General features: G+C 40.7%; 1 protein-coding gene and 1 pseudogene across 3 annotated transcripts in view; both read left to right on the top strand.

Annotated features, from left to right (window-relative positions):
- The first annotated feature begins 1,082 nt into the window (after positions 1–1,082).
- LOC117199809 (AP-2 complex subunit sigma-like) lies at positions 1,083–1,642 on the top strand (annotated as a pseudogene).
- Positions 1,643–12,419: 10,777 nt separating this feature from the next.
- TAX1BP1 (Tax1 binding protein 1) overlaps positions 12,420–19,161 on the top strand; it is an 88,203-nt gene continuing 81,461 nt past the window's right edge. For 2 of the 3 annotated variants that reach the window (XM_049714843.1, XM_049714842.1), the window contains exon 1: positions 12,420–12,561. The gene's annotated coding sequence lies outside the window, so the exon portion shown is untranslated. The remainder of the gene's footprint in view (positions 12,562–19,161) is intronic. The other variant, XM_049714844.1, reaches the window with a different exon arrangement.

Genomic DNA, 19,161 nt, shown 5'->3' with positions numbered 1-19,161 from the left:
CTGAAAACTGAAGAATTTAAAAGCAATGAAAGTGTGTTACGTGTGTGTGAGTATGCAAACATGCACACTTCTCTATGATTAAAAATCAATCTCAGGGGAATTCCCTGGCGGTCCAGTGGTTAGGACTCTGTGCTTTCACTGCTATGGGTGCGGGTTCAATCCCCGGTTTGGGAACTAAGATCCCGCAAGCCGCGAGGTTCGACCAAAAAAAAAAAAAAATCTGGGATGAAATCTGAATGAGGCCTGTAGTCTAGTTAAACAGTATTGTGCTAATGTCAGTTTCCTTGCTTTGATATTGTTAAATTAAATATTACCATTGGGGGAAGAGGAATGTTGAGTTTCCTAGAGCTGCTGTAATAAATCACTACAAACTAAGTGACTTAAAACAACAGACATTTACTCTTACATTTCTGGAGGCTAGAATTCCAAAATCAGGATGTTACCAAGGCCATGCTCTTTCTGAATGCTCTAGAAAAGATTGCTTCCTTGCCTCTTCTGTTGCTTTTAGTGGTTTGCCAAGAATTCCTGGCATTCCTGGGCTTGTAGATACATCACTCCCATGTCTGCCTCCATTGGCACATGGTGTTCTTGTTGTGTCTGTGTCTGTGTCCAACTTTCCCTCTTCTTATAAGGGCATCAGTCATTGGATTAAGGCCCACTCTAATCCAGGATGACCTCATTTTAACTTGATGTGAAAGGATGGTTTGAAGCCAGAAGCTGAGAGACTCAATGGAGATGTGTGCATTTATCAAGGTAAGAAGAGACCTGAGCTGGCACACAGGTAGGGAACGGCAAGGAAGGTATAAATGTGAGAAACATTCAGAAAGTAACATGTACAGGATTTGGTGACTGGTTGGATATCACAGAGCAAGTAAGAGAGAAAAATTGAGAAAAACTCCCAGGTTTCTGGCTAGAGAGCCTGGATGGTTGCGATGCCATTCACTGGCATGATGTGCTGGTGATTCTCCAAGTGCCCCACCAAGCTATTCTCCACCCTTTAGCCACTGCTTTGTGCCCCAGAAAACTGACCTTTGTGGACTGAATCACCTGGGAACTTTGACCTCTGGTTTCATGGGGTCTCTATGATCCGCTTCATCCCCATCCAGATCCTGGTGGGCAAGACACATCTGGTCGAGTGGTACATGCAGTTTGATGACAATGAGAAACCAAAGTTGATAGAAGAGGTGCACGCCACCAGAGTCACTGTTGGAGATGCCAAAACACCAACTTTGTGGAGTTCTGGAACTTTAACATCGTTTACTGAAACTATGCCAGTCTCTACTTCTGCATCTGGGTGGATGTCCATGACAACAACCCGGCTATCTACCACTTTGTGGAGATCTTAAACAAATATTGCAACAATGTTTGTGAATTGTCTGCTTTTACATCCAAGGTTTATTTGGTGACAGACTTGACATTGGTGACTAGCAAGATCTGTGAGACCAGCCAGATGAAGGTGCCGAAACGGCGGCTGAGGCTGCAGTCCCTGGAGTCCATGCCTGGGGACCATCTCTGACAGCCCCTCCTCAAGTGCGCAGGAGGAAGGCGCCCAGCTAGGTCTGGGTCTCAAGAGAGGAGACCGCACCCTACTGCCTCCAGGCCCCAGATGCCCTTAGAGGCCACCTTTGTGTGTACTGAGTAACTGTGCTGTCATTGTGTGATACTGTCAGTGTGTGTGTACAGACCCCTAATAAACTTGTGGTCCCTGCCTGAAAAAAAAAACCAACCTGAAATCAAATCAGGTTGGATATGGCCACAGCTTCTGTTAGGCAGCTCTTCCTCCACAGGCAGGTAACATCTCTCTCCTCCGGCCCCTTGAGGGCATAGCAGGGATAACAGCTTCTGTTGCTAGAGAACCCTTATTGAATAATCTCTTAAACCCTTCACTAAACTCTCTTCAGTGACTTCTTGAGCGTATTATCTGTTTCCTGCCAGGACCTTGATTGGTACGGAATGTGAATAAAGGGGAAGGTGGGGTGAAGTGAGGAAAGGATTACAAATTCACTTTAAGAAACACTGAGTTTAAGGGAATTCCTTTTCCTGATGCTTCCACTGCAGGGGGCACAGGGTCAATCCCTGGTCTGGAACTAAGATCCTGCATGCCACATGGCATGGCCAAAAAAATTTTTTTAAATGAATCAAAAAATAAGAACATTGAGTTTAAGGTGTTTGTGTGACATCCGAGTGTCAACGTCTATATGGAACTAATGCCAGGAGGAAAGCCTGGACTGGGATATCGATCTGGTAGCCATTGATAAAAGTATTAGTATATTTGGCAGTTGAAAATAAGTACTAATAATAGGAAATAATTTAAAGCTCAAGGGACAGAAGGCTAGACTCAGGGAAAGATCAGTATTTAAGGAGGCAACTGCGAAATGAGAAGCCTGCAAATGAAATTGAGAAGGAACGTTCAGAGAAGGAAAAGAAAGATGAGGATGCAATCCTGTCGTAGAGGAGAGGTAAGGAAAAGTTTTAAGAAGGAAGGAGTGAACAGTAATATCAAGAATATCAACCAAAAAAAAAAAAAGAATATCAACCTCTTGATTGAAAAGTTCTGAGAATTGAAAATTAGGCTGGGAAATCTTAGGGTTATGGATGAGCTTATCATGAGAAGTTTCAGTGGACTGGTAGGGTTTGAGCATACTCCATGGTGTGAGGAATGAATGGTCAGTGAAGAAGTTGGGCATGCAGGGTTAATGAACACATAGAGTATAAATATTAGCTCAAAACTCAAGTCTGTAAAAAAATGTGTTTGAAACTGTGCACCTCAGATTGGGACTTGAACCCATGTGTTGGGACTCAAACCCACCCTAACTCAGATTGGGACTCGAATCCATGCAGCCAGGACTCGAACCCGGCCAAAACCCGTGGTCTTCCAACTGAGATCACACACCTGGCTTTGGGACTTAGTGGAGCTCAGGTTCTTGATGTCTCATCACAGAAAGAATTCAGTGAGAGTCAAAGTGATAGGTAAGAAGTGGATATATTTAGAGAGAAACACACTCCACAGACAGAGTGTGGGCCATCTCAGAAGGTGAGAGCAGCATCAGGGTATGGGGTTGTCAGTTTTTATAGGGGTGGGTAATTGCATAGGCTAATGAGTGGGAGGAGTATTCCAGCTATTTTGGGAAGGGGCGGGATTTCCAGGAACTGGATCACTTTTTTGATCATAAGAATCACTCTTTGAACGTTATGGTCAGCCTTGGAACTGTCATGGTGCAAGTTCCAATGATGTGGAACTTGATGTGTCATTTAGCTTGCTGATGTGTTACAATGAGCATATGCTGAGGCTCAAGGTCTAGTGGAAGTCACTTGTCCGCTATCTTGGACCCATTTGGTTCTAATCAGTTTATGTCATGTCCTCTGGCTATGTCATTCTTTCAAAGGTGCCCTGCCCCCTTCCCTCTGTTTTCATATTGATACATTCCACCAATTCAATTTCTATTTTGAATCCCCCACTTTCAGTTTTGTCAGGATTTTGGAAGATTACTCAGTACAAAGATAGGGGAGGGGATATTTGGAGACTCAGGAAGGTTAAACAGACTGGGTGGTTTTGTCCACCTAGATATACCCTTCCACCTTTCTCCAGCCCAGAGAAACCTATTTCTAGAGTTGGGGAGGACAATGCCCCCTGTTCTCCCTCCATCTTCATCTCCCTGCCCCTTGCTCCTCTTCAAGTCATTTTCTCTGTGGCCTAAGTTCTCTCCCCATTTGAAGGCTTGAAATTTTGAAAACAAATGGCAGAAAGATTTTCCTTCTCTATCCCTCCCCAAGGCAACAAACTTAATAGATTTGATAGGAAGCAAGATCTGGGAAAGTGGCAAGCTATAGAAGGAGAAAATACCAAGAAAAAAAATGGGTTAATATCTCAAATATATTATCTTGTCTTATAGATTGGCCTTTAAAGAAGCTAAGTTGGGAAGGGAAGAAAAAAAATAGGGTGATAGTTGAAAGAAGATATGGGGTAAAAGAAGGTTCTCCTGGAATGACTGCAATTGTGATTTTAAAAGCACAAGGAGGGTCCCTTATCTAAAGAAATCTTCCCCATGGATGCAAGAAAACCTACCATAACATTCTCATTGCTTCATGCTCACAAGTTTTATTTTGAGAATCTCATACTTGGATTAAGTCCCTCATAGTCACAGAGATTAATTTATTGACAATCAGTTTTTTTGTTTTCCTTGGACTAGACTGTTTGTTGCCTGAGGGGTGTGGGTTATTGAGCCTGGGAAGGGTGGGGAAAGTATTAAAAAGGAAGGATTTAGGAAGGGGAATTTTGTCTACTATCAGCTTCTTAGAACTTGCTATATCACACAAACCAATCACAAAAGTAAATCTTCACAATTTACTAATAAAATATATTATAAATCACTTTCTAAAGATGCTCAACATTCAGTACTTTGTAATAATTTCATTTTTTCCTTTTGTCCTCATGGCAGGATCAGCATGGCCATGATCTCTTCTGGGAATAAAGTCATTTCTTTTATCTAGGAAACCCAATGTTAAATAGCAATAAATCATCATTCATTGGACTTCCCTGGTGGTGCAGTGGTTAAGAATCTGCCTGCCAATGTAGGGGACACGGGTTCGAGACCTGGTCTGGGAAGATCCCACATGCCTGCCACGGAGCAACTAAGCCTGTGTGCCACAACTACTGAGCCTGCACTCTAGAGCCCGCGAGCCACAACTACTGAGCCTGCGTGCTACAACTACTGAAGCCCGTGCGCCTAGAGCCTGTGCTCTGCAACAAGAGAAGCCACTGCAATAAGAAACCTGTGCACCGCAATGAAGAGTAGCCTCCACTCGCCACAACTAGAAAAAGCCCGCACTCAAGCCGCAACGAAGACCCGACACAGTCAAAAATAAACAAATAAAATAAATTAAAAAAAAAATCATTCATTGAATTCTACAACCTAATATGTTACAGAAGAAATTCTAACCCCTGCGCATCGTAATTAACATCAAGTAGCAGTCCAAAATTGCAGTATAACAAAGAGATACATGGCAATAGCCCTAGCTGGTCAGAACTAAAGTAACTCACCAAGGAATTACTTAAGGAGAAGGAAAAATAATCTAGGCTGATGAAACTAAAGGAAACGTTATAATTGTTGCATTAGTCTGGGTCCAATCAGTAGAGAGAAACCACACAGTGATTTGTGTTTTTTTGTAAATTAATTAATTAATTTTTGGCTGTGTTGGGTCTTCGCTGTGGTGCGTGAGCTTTTCATTGTGGTGGCTTCCCTTGTTGCAGAGCACAGGCTCTAGGTGCGCTGGCTTCAGCAGTTGTGGCACGTGGGCTCAGTAGTTGTGGCTCGTGGGCTCAATAGTTGTGGCTCGCGGGCTCTAGAGTGCAGGCTCAGTAGTTGTGGTGCACGGGCTTACTTGCTCCGCGGCATGCGGGGTCTTCCCGGACCAGGGCCCGAACCTGCGTCCCCTGCGTTGGCAGGCGGATTCTTTTTTTTTTTTTTTTTGGCAGGCGGATTCTTAACCACTGCGTCACCAGGGATGCCTCCCATACAGTGATTTGAATGGAGAAAGTTTATTGTAAAGAATTATTATCTATAACAGGGGATTGGAGTAACTAAGCTAGTAAGGAGTGAAAAGACCTGTAAAGACTAAGAATAGCAGATATAAGGAGCAGACACTACCCCCATGACTGAGATACATGCCCAGTAAGAGCACTTTCAGGGCTGAAATCCAGACCTTGGAGAGGACATGGCTATGGGTCACTGAATGAGGAAGTCCCACAGACAATCTTACAGAGAAGTCCCTGTGTTGCTGAGGTGGTGGAACCCTCTGGAACTTGCCAGAAGTTTATCTTGAAATTTACCTTCTGGACATATACGTGGAACTTGCTGAAAATCTGCATTCTGCATCTTCCTGGAAATCTGGCTTTTGGAACTTGTCGGAAATCTGCCCTGTAGGGTCTGGGGAAAGTTGTTCATGAAGAAGTATTTCACTGCAGGCACTCCACCACTAAATTGCCCAGAGGGGAACACTGGGTGCTGGCTGCTGCCAGCTTCCATGCACTGCAGGAATCAGCAACAGAAAAAATCCCCTGCACCACAGGAGCTGGACACTGGGAAAGCTGAGTGGGCTGCAGAAGCAGGACACTGAAGTCGTAGGCTCTGCAAGAGTCTGTTGAGTGGGTACATAGGAATGAGGAAGCAGAATCCTCTCCTCTTTTCTCCTTTTTCTGGCTGTGCCACGCGCATGTGGGATCTTAGTTCCCCGACCAGGGATTGAACCCGTGCCCCCTGCATTGGGAGTATGCAGTCAACCACTGGACTGCCAGGGAAGTCCCAGAATCCTTTCCTCATGTCCCTCTAGCACTTCTTACCGACAAAGCTTAAATCATTCCAGGTGGCAACGGAAAAATATTGAAAGGACTTAGTGCATGCTCACAGAGCAGGTAAAAAGGGTGAATTTAGAACTGAGAGGCAATGCATTGATAATTTACACAATAATCTCCAAATTCCAACCCCGCCCCCAATTTCTGGACCCCTCAAAAATGTTTTAATGTCGTATGAAGCAGGCTGAGTATTAATCAGGTAAACAGCTGAACTCTCCAATCACGGGCAAAATTCAAATTCCTTTCCATGGATCTCTTGAGATGTAGCCAAATCATGGGATGTGACCAGATACCAGGTTAGCATTGGTGGGATGTGCATGAATAGTAAGATGGATTTGCCTGTCTAGAGCACAATATGCACATTATGATATTAATGTAACTACTTTTGGTGTGATGGGGGCAGCATCCAGAATTAAGTGGGGTAGGGAAAGGATGGGAAATGATGGAGTGAAATATAAACAATTCTTTTCTTTCTTTCTTACGCGGGCCTCTCACTGCTGTGGCCTCTCCCGTTGCGGAGCACAGGTTCCGGACACGCGGGCTAAGCTCACGGGCTAAGCCGCTCCGCGGCATGTGGGATCTTCCCTGACCGGGCGCGAACCCGTGTGCCCTGCATCGGCAGGCGGACTCTCAACCACTGCACCACCAGGGAAGCCCTAAGCAATTCTTTTTAGTGAGAAGTTTGGTTGTGAAGGTGAAGACAAAAAGGCAGTAGTAGCTGGAGGGCAACATGAAGCTGGGGAATTAAAAACAAAATAAATGATAGAGCCTTGAGCATGTGGAAAAGACAATGGGAAAGATCCAGTGGAGATAGAGGGCTTGGCTATAAGAGAGATAATGTAGACTTCCTGAGAAGGTGGGAGGGGACAGGCTCTATGGAAATAAAAACACATTTCAGCTTAAAACTTTGATTCAAAGCTTATTAAAATTAAAACTTTAAAAGATTATTTTAGTAACATTTTCTTAAAATAACTTTTATTAATTTTAAGTATCATTGTTATGCAAGTGACTCAACAAATAAAGGTATGTGATGAGAAACGCAGAGGAACGGACCTTGTTGACATAAGTACTTTAAGAATTCAAAGTACTGTGCTGGCTATTCCTCTTCTCAGTAAGATAAGGAAGAAAGGTTAGAGAATATTTACATACCAGTGAGCTCATTGCACAAGGAACAAAGAATACTGTTAGGAGCCAGGTGGGGCAAAGGTCTTCCTAAAGTATAAACCACTGCAGGCTCTGTTTCTTAATATCATAAATTATATAGTTTCTCTCTTTGATAGTGATACCGAGCAGGGCCCTGTGGGGCTCCTGGGCACAAAAGCCTTTCTGTCTCCCCCATTTCTTTGATTACAGGGAACAGGCTTCATTCAGCCTCCATGACCTTCCCAGAGTTCCAAGGAGCAGATTCAGGCAGTTGTTCATCAGGGGAGGGAGGGAGGGGATGCGAGACAAGGGAGAAACAGTCAAGAGAAACAATAGTGCAGCCTTGGGACAAGGTCCTGGTTCCTCATCAAGGGATACACACAACGTCTTTGAGCTGTTATGCAGAGACGGAAAATCCCACCAGGTGGGAGAAGTTAACGGTTAACGATGGTGTGCTGCCCACAAGCATGTAGACCCCAGACCAGTTGGAATCAGAAGGTTGATGATGCTGACTCCCACTTAGCTCACCACCAACCAATCAGGAGAATGTCCACAAACTGATCATGCCCTCTTTGAACCATTACTATAAAACTTCTCACTACCCTCTCCAAGGTGGGACACAGTTTTGAAGGCATTAGCCAGCTGTGGCCCCCTTTGCTTGGCAAAGCAATAAAGCTATTCTTTTCTACTTCACCCAAACCTCTGTCTCTGAGATTCAATTCGGTGTCGGGGTACAGAGGCCAGATTCAGCTTCAATAGTGCAGAAAACTTCCCCAAACACTCGATTTTACCTTCAAAGTTTTTGCTTCGTATTCCCAGACAAAACCTTTAGTGATAAAACATATGATGACCAGAGTCTGTAGACGTGTTTGTTATGGGAAATTGTACTTAATCTGCAAGATGAAAAGTCAAGGGAGTTTGGGGTATCCAGAATAATGTTAATAAAATGATAGTCCATGGACTCTGGGTTGGATAATGAGGGAAGTATTAAAAGGAGAAAGCTTAATGGATTAGAGATCCTGATGAGTTTGAAAAATAGTTACTGTGGCCATATTTTATAAGCAGGTTAGAGGAACAAGAGGTTGTCCCCAGAGCAGGATACTTGATTTTGAAGGTGAAACAATTATGGGTGATGATAAGGTCCAAGGTACGAACATGGAAATATATGGACTAGAGTGGAGGAGATTATTGGAGACGAGGGATTCAAGAAATTAAAAGGCCAGGATGTTAGCCTTTTAATTTTAATCTCATCCAAGTAGACTCTGAGGGGCTTGGAATGGAGAGGAAGACTATGCACTTGGTAACAGTCTTCAATGAATGAGGAAGAGTGACCTGGAGATCGACAGATGACAGCAACAAAAAGGGAAAAGGGGGTTTAACTTGTTGGCATGCAACTCAGAGGAGCAAAGTTTTATTCAAATATTTGGGAGAGTAATGGTAGGCAAGCTATAAGGAGCAGAGTACATCGACTATCTTCCAACATAGGGTAAGAGGAAATAAACCACCCTACTTTAGAGTGTTCTGAATCTTCTCTTTCTCTGTTTATCCAAAACATAACCATTATTCAAATCTTGTCTTTAAAAGCACTCTTTTTTAAACAAACGTTCACATATCTATTATTTTTTAAGGAAAGAATCATTTCTAGCAATAGGAACATTTAATACAAACTCTAAAGAAAGCCACTGTTTCAAAAGATGAGGACAACTCCTTTTATATGCTTTCAAACCTGCAATGATACTTCTATAACGTGCCTATGTGAACTTATTTTTTTCTGATTTTCAACCCATATCGTATTACCTAATTGTCCCATTTGTGCCCTTTTAATTATTCTCTCTACATAAGCCCTTTCTATACCTTTTCAGATCCTGTTACTCTTTCAAAGCTTAGAGTCCAGTTTCTTTAGCAAATAATAATAATTCTGTATCAATCCTTCTTTCCACTTTACTTCTCAGAGTCCATTTCCTACAAAATCTAACACTTCACTGTCCCATCTTGTAATATCTCAACTAGATTTAAAGCAGCTTTAGGGAAGAAACTGTGGTTTATACTTTGTTTTCCCCAGAGTACCTAGTATAACCCAGAGCACATAGTAAATGACCAAAAAGCACTCATCAAGAAGCAGCATGGCTTGGTGGAAAATGCAGGAACTTTGGGAGTGATAAATTTGAGCTCAAGTCTGGTTTGCCCTTTTTGGGATTATGGGCAAGTTATTTAACTTTTCTGAACCCACATTCCCCTGCAAAATGAGGATAAAACCTTACAGGATTTTGCTGTGAGGAGTGGAGACAACCTTAAGTATCTACACAGTGACTGGAAGGCACTGTGTACTCCACAGATAGGAATTATTATTGTTTGTTAACAATCCTCTCCCTACATGCCTCCTTTGCCCTGGCTCTTATATCCTGACTTGAAGTCTTCTTCCATGTCTTCATCAAAACCCTACTTAACGGTCTAGGCCTACCTCCACCAAGAGAAGTGTATTGTTCACACAAGCCTATAATTAGTTCTCCCATCTCTGAATATCTTATTTTATACTTTATTTTTATACTATATTTTATACTTTTGTCACCCACATTTTTCATGAATTTATTTATTTTCCTCCCTTTGCTGTCATAAGTTCTTCTAATAGAGGGTGTCTTTCAGATATTTTCCCAGTCAAAACACAGGTGAGATAGTTTGTGCTAGGTTAGGACAACTGCTTCAAAACTGCTTGAAATTGTGATTGCTCCAGAAATACCACGGGATGCTGAGGGAGTTTCTTTCCAATAGTTCTTTGATCAGGTCTACAATTCCTCATTCACTATTTCGTAATCCAAAAAACTTTGAAAATCAAATGTTTTCTTAACATTTGGTGGCAAAACCTATCCTGACCTGAACTCAGTTGTCAATAAAACGTGACCTGAACCCATGAGGGCAAAGTGGCAAAACCTGATCTGAAAAACCTGCTCTGAGCTGAAGATTATATGCTCTATTTATCCTACTTAGTGGTGTCATATTCATAATTTGTCCTGAAAAAAATATTAACTTGATTATGGAGTGCTGCCCCAGACTTGTAGAATATTATGTAAGTACACTTCTCTAAAATCTGAAAAATTCTGAATTCTGAAATCCTCTCTGGCCCAGATCTTTCATATAAGGAATTGTGGATCCATATCCCTTATACTCCTAGTACACTGTTGTACATATAATAGGCTAATTTAAAAAATTCAATTAAGTACTTAAGGGATATATATTTACCTTGCTGGGAGAAACACCATCTAAAATTCATGGGATCATTATTAAAGGGATTAAAGCAAGTTAAAATTCCTGAACTAATACCTTCATGGGGAAAATAAAGTCTAAAAATTCAAGAAATTCCTAAAAATAACAAAGTAAAGTAAAAATACCTGCACAAAAAATATTTTCCAATTATGGCTTTTATTAAGCATACTGTTTCCCTGATTTCATTAACTGAAAATTGGTGGTAATGAGAAATTTATTACATGCAAATTATCATGTGATTAAAAAATACAAAGAGTGACACTTCTGAAAAACTGTGCTTATAAAGTTCACTTTTGTGTTTACATTTTAAAAAAGAATTTTTTAAAAAATTAATTAATTAATTTTTGGCTGCATTGGGTCTTTGTTGCTCACCCAGACCAGGGCTCAAACCCTTAGCTCCTGCATTGGCAAGCAGATTTTTAACCACTGCACCACCAGGGAAGCCCTATATTTACTTTACCTAAGAGACACAGACTACTACTAGAAGGTTGCTAACAGTAACACGAGTGATTACTGATATTATCACACCATTTTCTTCATCGGTAAAATACGGAGATTGGTACTAAATGATCTGTAAAGAGTCTTCTGAAATCTATGATCAAATATGATATACAGAATACGTAGTTCAAAGATTTCAATATACAGGGAACAAATCAGTCAGCAGATATTAAGAACCTATATTATCAAAGGCATTGTAATCTTAAAATATGTGGAAGTAAATTACATTGAAGAGGATTTTGTATGTTCTGAATTTAGAAGATGCTTCAACGTTTAACTTGATCTAATTTATTATCCTTCCTTCATTGGTGATGTTGCAAATTTTATCAGGGCTTTACGGCAACACAGGAACATAGTGAATTAGAACAGAACACACTTACTTCCGAGGAGTTAGAATTTAAACTGAATGCCTACTCTAAGGAGGGTAAGATGTATAAAAGAGTGACTTCAGAAATTATCATTGAACGGAGAATTCAGGGCTAAATTCATGCACACAAAATAACATAACAAAAGGATTTAACAACTCATAGAACGAGGTCAGTGCTGGAGCAAGCAGAAATAGAATCACTGAGCATTAGAACCGAAAATTTCCTAGGAGAAACCGAGGATTTACAGAGAACAAAACCTCGTAGTTAAGCAAGCCCCGGACTGGATGAACCAGGACTTGGGAAAGAGCCCAGGAGTGAGCGGTCGCCGCCCCAGCCGCGTGATCCTCCTTTGCTTCTATGGTTCTCTACTTTCCGATCCACAAAATAAATGGATTCGCTTAGATAGATTTTTAAAGATCCAGGCAATGACATGGTACTAATTCATACACCTCAGGGCTACCCCTTCCACTTAACTGGTAAGTTACTTAACTTTCGGCCACAGTAATAATTAAAAAGTCAAAAATGCATTATCCAAACGGACCCTGTTTGGTTGCCACAAGGTCTCTGAGCGAAAACGGCGAAGAAGAAGAAAGAGGAGGAAGAGCCGAGCCGAGAGAGAAGGCCGGTTCGGATCTGTTCGGATCCAATGGCAGGGCGTCAGGAGCTAGGGTGGTTAAAAGACCGTGCGACCAACTTGGCGTTTCAGCGATTGGCCCAGACCGACGCAGCTCGGCGGCGGCGGCGGCGGCGGCGGCGGCGGCGGCGGCGGAAGGGGCCGGGCCGTGGACGGAAGTGACATACGCCGGCTTTTGGCCTTGTGGGGAGGTGTAGCAGGTCGGTAGAGGGAGACTGTGCTGGCGGAAGAGGCTCGGCGGCTGATGGCGGCTCAGGCTCGGAAGCCTCTCTAACATTCCCCTCTCCTCAAGAGTTCCTCACTCGGTAAGTGCCTTCCTCGGCCCGCCCCAGCGCCTTGTGCGGGGCGGACGCCCGCTGGAGCTATCTGGGGGCTCGTGATACGTCCCTCTGCTCTAGCGTCTAGGGGCCTGGTCGGTCTCGGGAACGGTCTCCGTGGTGACGGTGCTGCCGAATGACGATGCTTTCCTTCCCGACGACAAACCTTTCCTCCCGGACTGCGATTGTGACGGTGGTGTGGGCAACTTCGGTTAGCAGTGGAGTTGGAAAAAGCGACGGGTGGCCGCCCCACACGGTGGGGAGGCCCTGGATAGGCTTTCGCTGTTTGGGGGAGCCGTGTGGGACGTGGGCCCTTTGGCGGGGGGGCGAGTGACGCGGGGGACCCCCGGAGAAGAAAGTGCCTTGCCCGAGGCTCCACTCTAAGGTGAGTATTTGGAGGGCAGCGTGTGTGCTGCCGGGGCAGGTAAGCTTGGGAAAACATCTAGGTCGTGTCGTGATGGGACGCTCGGGTTTGCCCGTGCATAGTGAAGCCCAAGTGTTTTGGTTTGAGTCGCCATGGATTAGGAGGCGGAGACTGACTGCGGGCCGTGGGCGGAGTTAGCGGTTTGGGCTGGTTCTCCGACTTCACCTGGGCTGCAGAATTAGTGAATGCTTTCTTGTCTGCTTATAAATGGCCTTACGCCTAGTGCTCGAGGGATCTTAAATATTCCGAGGAGAGTCACGTTTCACTTTGCTTAGGCAATTTTTCTTGATTTCACAACTGTCCCTTCCCAACACCCCCGGAGGTCCGCAGGTTGTGGACAAGTCCCGACAGGCGCTTGTCGTTTCGGGGAATCTTTGTTAAGAGATTAGTGTGCGTGTGTGTGTACTGATAAACATATATTACCTTATTGGTAATAATTTCGTTTGAGAACGCCGTGACATTTGACTTTCTACATATATATATTTTTTTATTTTGATTTTTTAATTTTTTTAACATCTTTATTGGAGTATAATTGCTTTACAATTGTGTGTTAGTTTCTGCTTTATAACAAAGTGAATCAGTTATATGTCCCCATATCTCTTCCCTCTTGCGTCTCTACATATATTTTTAGGTTTCACAAAGTAGTTATGAATTGCTATTGTGTCAGGGATGGGAAAATAAATCTTGTTTTCGATTCTTCATTCCGCTCATCGTAGAATTTCTACAAGCTGCATGCAACAATTACTAATTATAGTTTTGGAGCTCAATTCCCAAAGTATTTAAAGAGATCATTTGAGTAACATGTTAATCTAAAAAAATGGGCTGATTACCCTCAGAGTGCTATTTGGGTATAGAAAAGGGGCTGAGGCCAGGCCTTCCTTTCGTTCTTATCAAGGATAAACTTGATTTCTTGAAGGATTACTTGATTACGTTTTCTAGTCATCACATTGTTAAATTGCACACCGCTGTTTACAGTTATGGCTGCAGACATTTGTGTAGACTTAACCAGTAAATATCTTTTCCTTAACAAAAATAACAGGTATTTTGGAATTAAAATTTCAACCGTTTTAATGATGTTAAATATTTATGAAGGATCGTAACTATGCTCCTTTTTTTACTGCTTTGGGGGAATTGCCTCACGTGAAGTTTATTGGATTGCATTCTTTTGGAATTTGTATGTTACTAAGTAAAATTTTGGCTGTATCCACTTCTAGCCTTTTAAAGTTTATTTTGCCCCAAATAAACTCTTACAAGAAGGTAAAGATACCCTCCCCTCTAATATAATAAAAAGCCAAGATCATAGCTTTTTAGAAACCAACTTTTAAAACAATCTAAAAATTAAAGTGGTGTGAGTGACACCTGGGCAGAGTGTAGTGGTACTCAGTTGTAAATCATTCTGGAGATTGGGAGGACTGTAAGAGTGCAAATTGACAGATTGGTGGATTTGCTTCTGCCTCCGGGAAGGATTGCTGATAATATTTTTCTGGTCTGTAAACCAGCTGATAGTCTTTGTTTGAGCTGAAGTATAAATAATTGGAAGCTATTAGAATATCAGATGTATTTTTTCCCTTCAGATGTTCAGTTTCCTCCAGGACTGAAGTTCGGAGATTAATTTAAAAGTTCATATAGTTTAAACTGAATATTTTAAAAAACTTTCACTAAGTTTGTCAACCACTATGTGTAATGTGTTTCTATTGCAGAAGGTCATATGTGAGTTTTTATTACTAATTTTTGTCTACTTTGGTTTTACTAACTTTTATTATGGAAATTTTCAAAATACCCAGAAGGAGAACAAACAGTTAAAGGAACCACTATTTTGCTAACCTTGGTTTATTACACTGTCAGCACATTTATTTTTTCCCCTGGAGTTTTTAAAGCAAATCCTGGACAACAGGATATTTCACCTATAATTAGTTTACCGTCCGTCTTTAACTGGTAAGGACTTTAAAAGAAATACAGTCACCATAATAATATTATCACATAGAACAAAATTACCTTACTTCTTTTTGAATTCTAAGTGTTAGAATTGACAAATTATATACAATATTTATCTAAATTAAAAACCTTAATTTGATTCTGGACATTTAATGCACAAATTCTTAATATGGTCAGTTTCCTACTTTATTTGATTAAGGCTTACACATTTTGGGCTAGTTAAATAAAATGTGTATCAGGAGCCACTGGAAAAATACTACCACAAAAGCCAGATCTGGTTTGGGCTTGAAAAAGTTCCAAGAGGAAGAAGTAAAGATAACATTGAAATCCTCACCCTTCACCCCCCAAATTGATTCTAGCTACTTAACTGAGTGACCACTGCATATTAGTTATTTTTTCCTTAGGTATTGATGAATCCTCAAAAATAACAAAATTGGACTGTAGACCAAAGTTTACAGCATAACACATAAAAGGAACTCTAGAGATGTTAGAACTTTGGGGAATAAAGTAGGAAACATGGGAGAGGGCACTGCAAGGCAGCATGTATTTCAGACTTTGTTTCCCAGCCAAATCTGTCTGGTCCTTTTTTTTTTATTTTTATTTTTTACTGTTCTCACATATCTTTGTTTTTTATTTATTAATATTTTTAATTGATGTAACATTGGTTTATATTATATTAGTTTCATGTATATAACATTGTATTTCTACTTCTGTATACACTACAGCATATTTACCACCAAAACTTTAGTTTCCATCCTCCATCAAAGAGTTGGTACCCTTTACTTATATCCGGCCCCCCCCCCCCCCGCCCTGCCCCTACTCTTGTTCTTCGTATATCCAGGTTTGGTTTCGTTCATTTATTTTGGGTTTTTTTGTCTGTTTCCTTAATTAGAAAACTTTTACTAATTCTTCGCTTAGGTCTTAATGTACGCATGTTTCTAGAGGTGTACTTTACTTTAGAGAATGGGAAACAAAATTTGATATGGTAAAGCTTGTTCCACTTCCTTTTATGGTGGGGGCTATATTTCCTGTCTCCAACTGAGGCAGTTTTTTCTTTACTCAGGATGTTAGTGAAGCTACACTTCCCAAGCATTACCACAAGGTGATGCAGTGACTTTGTGTATTACTTCTCCACTGGGTGGTGTGTGGGTCTGTGTGTGTGCGGGTCTTTGTGTGTGCCTGTGAGCATGTGTGTAGTGTATAAATCTGCCTGTGAATCATCTTGATACATTAGCATTCTCAGTGAATTTCAACATTTTTATAAGCTTGCCCATCTTTTCACTCTGTTTCCTATCTGTGTGAAGAGTGAAACAGGAACTGTATGGGAATTAGATATTTTACTGTTTAAAATAAGTTGATTCATGTTGTAATTACATTCAGATTACATTTATCCATGTTAACTTTTTTATGACTAGAAGCTGTATTGGAAAATTAATTAAAAAGTAATAATGAGAATGGAATGACTTTTGTAAAATATTTCTATAGTTATAGTTGCATTGAAATGTTTAAAAAGGTTGGAGTGTTGGTGAGAGATTAATGAAGGTTATTAATGGGATAATTACAGATTATCATGCTATAAAGATTTGTAAGCATCGTGAATATATTTAAAGTCTGATGTTAGGGTTTTATATTAAAAACTTGAATTTTGGGGAGAGGGTTTAAAAATGAAATTTCATGTTGATGTGTTTATTTAAAATAATGAAAAGAATACATTAAATATACTGGTAAAAATTCAGTCAGTTGAGTTAAAAGTTAAGGTCCTCTTAAGTTCTCCTTTCACACATAGCCCTCATGAGTAAATATTGTATGATGTGTGCTTTTTGAGTCCCTTTTGATGCATTTATAAGCATGTATACACATGTACATATATAAATACATATGTGTATACCTTAATGCTATTTTATACCTTAAAAACTTTTCAGTGAAGTAAAAGTCTAAGGTTGGATTATCGATTTTTAAACACTGTTGTAATTGAGGTTAAACAAAAGTTTAAACTCCACTACCTTGTTTTATAACAAATAATTACTGCTTTGTTTGTTTAGTTTACTTTAGGAAACAAGTTTTATGAAAAAAGTTTCATTCTTAAATGGCTTTTAATTAAAAGCATGGGAAATTCATCCTAAGCTAGCCTTATTTTCTCCTTACTGAATATCTGTCTCAGAGAAACTTAAATATTCACTCTCTTCATACAAAAACATTACTGGTTCACTTGCCTCAGTTTTGGTAGTTGTTATCTGAAAGAGTTTGGTTCATCAGTTAACTATAGTCTCTCTCGGGTATTTTATAACCAATAGTGAACATTTTTTTCAAAACCAGAATCAAGGGTTTTTTTTTTTTTTTTTTTTAAGGAAGCCACTGACTTGAAAGGAGATTATCATTAGTGACTTCATTAACATCATGACATCCCCTTGAGCCCATATTTGCTCAGACTATTCAAAGAAACAAAGTAGTAGAACTCTTCACTTACTTTAGGCAGTTTCTACCGTTTGTGCTACCTTTTCACTTTCCTGAAGGCTTTGGGTTACCAGCTGGAGAGTATTGACTGTTAAGTCCTTCTGTGAAGTAGGGTCGCTGGTAATAAAGCCTTTTTGTTAGTGCAGAGGTACAGGAGGTTTATTACTGAATGCATTCTCTTTACCTTGGAATCCTGGCAAACCTCAGGTGGGGAGAGGCTGACAGACATCCAGCCTGGAATTCTACCACAGTGGCTTCCAGGTTGATGATTGACTGTCTCTTTATGGGATGTCTAGTATATTGTGTGTCCTGTAAGTACAAAGCAGTATTTTGACCATAACAGAAGCAGAGAACACATAAGAGGAAAAGTAGACATTTTTTAAAGTGTTTATTTCAGAACTTTAAAAATTTGCCTTAGTATTTCAAACAGATCAGCAAAAGAAACATTTGTAAAAGCATATTGTCTTAGATTTTCCTAGCAATAAAGACTTCTTAGTAATTGTTAAAATGTGAGTAGTTTTGGGAATTCCTTGGTGGTCCAGTGGTTAGGACTCGGCACTTTCAGTGCTGTGGCCCAGGTTCAGTCCCTGGTCAGGGAACTAAGATCCCATAAGCCATGCAGCGTGGCAAAAAAAAAAAAAAAGTGAGTAGTGTTACTTCTGTGCTTGTCCTATAGAAAATTCATAGATTTGTGAAGTAAGTTAGAATAATTTGGTCAGCAAATTCTTGTCCCAGTTTTTCTCATTGTTTACAGAGATTCCTGTTTTGATGACTCAGAAGTTAAGTGCCATAGTGTCAGTGTCAGTGTTTCTGATGTGGTACTGTAGGATCAATGACTGTACTGAGTCTGTGACACACTGTACAGAGATATATTTTTTGAGTAAATCCTCAGTTGTATCATTTTTCTCAAAAGTAGAGCACAAGATACGGAAAACATTTGGGTCTTGCAGATTTTTATAGGCGACTTTTACCATTCATCTGCTAGCTGGTGCTTGGTGTTCACTAAACCAGTGAGCATTCACTGAATCTATAATAGATTCTCAACAGTATGTGTTTCATTTACACTATACATTTAAAAATACATTTATTTTTAATCAGTGAATGTATGGAAACTGTACAATAATACTGGAAGTCAAGGTAGGATGAAAGGGTAGAATTGGTATAGGTAGAGAGGAACAAATAGGCTCTGAACTATTTCAAGTAGACCAACTGAGATTTTACATCATTTGAGAGATTTGAACAAGTATGAACCAGAAGCCCAAGAAGACAGCCTAGGTCTGGGAATCTAGGTGACATTTGCTAATGGAGACTTAAATTGTTGGGTTGGGTCAGAGTCTAAGTAGTAGTTCTCTATCCTGGCTGTATACAGGATTGAGATTACTTGGGGAGGCTTAAAAAAAAATGCTTGGATATACACACACATGCATGTGTGCGCCCAGGTCCCATTTCCGGAAATTCATTGTCTTTTCTTTTTCTTTTTTAAGACCCCTAATGATTCTGATATCTAGCCAGGGTTGAGAAAAAGCTGGTCCAGGCGATCATGAGTGTGGGTCAGGAATGCAGGCACAGAGAGGTTAGCATCAGTTACAGGAGCCTAGGGGAGGGACGGGATGGATCAGATTAGGGAGGAAAATGATGAAGTTCAAGAGTTCAACATAGAAACACTGCTGGCTCATTTGGTTTCGGTTGCAAAAGAAGCAGAGGGTTAGGCTTTGCAGGAGAGTTGAGAGTTTGTTTTTGATTTTGGTTTTTAAAATTTTTTAACTCGGGACTTC

Source organism: Orcinus orca, chromosome 9, assembly GCF_937001465.1.
Source record: "Orcinus orca chromosome 9, mOrcOrc1.1, whole genome shotgun sequence".
Lineage (NCBI taxonomy): Eukaryota > Metazoa > Chordata > Mammalia > Artiodactyla > Delphinidae > Orcinus > Orcinus orca.
This window is presented reverse-complemented; position numbering and strand designations above follow the sequence as displayed.